This window comes from Colobus angolensis, unplaced genomic scaffold (genome assembly GCF_000951035.1).
Source record: "Colobus angolensis palliatus isolate OR3802 unplaced genomic scaffold, Cang.pa_1.0 Scaffold582, whole genome shotgun sequence".
NCBI classification, from domain to species: domain Eukaryota; kingdom Metazoa; phylum Chordata; class Mammalia; order Primates; family Cercopithecidae; genus Colobus; species Colobus angolensis.
The window spans coordinates 36,952-37,198 of NW_012119399.1; positions in this window are offsets into that span (position 1 = coordinate 36,952).

A 247-nucleotide genomic window follows, 5' to 3' on the forward strand; every position below is an offset into this window, starting at 1 on the left:
CTGTAGTCCCAGCTACTTGGGAGGCTGAGGCAGGAGAATGGTGTGAAGCTGGGAGGCAGAGCTTGCAGTGAGCCGAGATCAGGCCACTGCATTCTAGCCTGGGTGACATAGCGAGACTCTGTTTCAAAAAAATAAAATAAAAAATATTCTGCTTCATTTATTTTCTAATTATCTTAAGCTTTGTTTGTCTTTTCATGTGTATTCCACCCATGTATGCATCATAGCCCTTCTTTTTCTGTTATGGCTA